The following is a 1642-nucleotide window of genomic DNA, read 5'->3' as shown; positions in this document are numbered from 1 at the left end:
TATATATATATATATATATATATATATATAAATATATAGCGAGTAATATTTAACCATTTGGGGCTGTTGAATTTGTTCCACTTTATATAATTTACTTTCTAACACCTTAAATTGTTCGGTCTGGAGTCGTTTTGTTTATGTTTTTGTACTCAAAACCTCATTCTGCTCTTCTTTGTCTTGTAATGCGCAATTAGTATTTTTTATATTCATAAATTCTTATGATCAAACTTTCTCCTTTCTCTCTTTGGTAAATCTAATCAATAACAACGCTATGTGTCATCTATATATATTTAATATGCCTTATATGTATATACACCCATTCTACGATTAATTATTCTGCTTCATTTATTCCACTGTTATCTTTCATATTCAACTGAGGGAGAGTTATCATATATCCAACTTTAGCCCTTTTTTTTTTTTTACGATTCTGCATGCTTTTCTTGTTTTCAGCAGAACAAAATAATAATAAATGAATAAATAAATAATCTAAGCAGAAATAATTTGAAATTACAGATTGAAAATTCAGAAAGGCCAGGTATATTGGTGCCTCGTTGCGTCTATACAAGAGATATTGTTCTTTAGGAACTTCTGCGGTGAAAGTGAATAGTAAAGCTTGTTATGTCTTGTTTGTACCTTTTGCATGAAATGTGTCGTCGGATGTGTTGTAAATGCGCAGGTTTAGCAGAAACTAATCCTGCTGCCCCTTGGAAACCTTTAGAAAATGGATGTAACCTGTTTTGTAAGAATATGTACCCATGTATAAATAGGTGTGTCTTTTGGTAGTTTTGAAGGCACGTACAGTTTTCGAGAAATATACAATATTTGTGAGATTAATCAAGCATTTGTTGAGAATAACTTAATGTAGAATAGCAAGTGAAATTTTTTGACTGCAGCATATTGTAAATTTTAAAAGTAATCGAAGCTGTATAAATATTGGGAGAGTGGTAAATATCATTTTCCTATTTTCTTGTTGTTTTGGCATTTTTATTCTCAAAGTTTACTTACATACCGTCGTTATTGACAGCACCAGTGGTCTACTATGTGTGTGTGTGTGTGTGTATACACGCGCTTATTGAATCTTTAGGTTCGCTTTTGCTACAGTGCACGCGAACACGCACACACACGCAACCGGTCATTCTGCGTCAGGGCCTTCCCCCACTGAAACAGTATTATTTTATTCCAGACGGTGAATACAATACAAGGCAGAGAGAGAGATCAAGCATTCAATCGACCAATGTAAACAAATCTTAAATTAGCATAAATTGACCCAGCGCTGCCTCTTTTAATACACCTTGGTGGGGAGGGTGGACTGTGTTTGTTTGTTTCTTTTCCCTTCTCTTCAGTACGTTTTATTTTTCTCTTCTCCTCACCCCTCCTTCCTCTGTTCTTTTGCCACTATCCCCCCTCTCTCTCTCTCTCCAAAATACGTGAAATGTAGAAACTTGACAGATTCTGTCGATTACCAACACGAGTTGCCTCCCTTTCCACACACAATTATTCTAATCCCAGGCAAGACTTTTTCTTTCATTCATTTATCGATTTATTTGCTACAATAGAGCACAAACACTTTCTCTGACATTCGACTTTTTGTCGTGTGTGTGTGTGTATAAATAAATTACATGTATATATATATATATATATA

The 1642-nt window shown here is 34.1% G+C and overlaps 1 protein-coding gene across 5 annotated transcripts in view; it reads left to right on the top strand.

Moving 5' to 3' along the window:
* Nucleotides 1-1642, top strand: part of LOC106876049 (nuclear pore complex protein Nup50) — a 73254-nt gene that overhangs the window by 56392 nt on the left and 15220 nt on the right. The gene's annotated exons all lie outside the window — the stretch shown is intronic.

The sequence above is a fragment of the Octopus bimaculoides genome, chromosome 25 (assembly GCF_001194135.2).
Source record: "Octopus bimaculoides isolate UCB-OBI-ISO-001 chromosome 25, ASM119413v2, whole genome shotgun sequence".
Lineage (NCBI taxonomy): Eukaryota > Metazoa > Mollusca > Cephalopoda > Octopoda > Octopodidae > Octopus > Octopus bimaculoides.
Note: the sequence above shows the minus strand (reverse complement) of the source record. Positions and strands in the feature narration are given on the sequence as shown.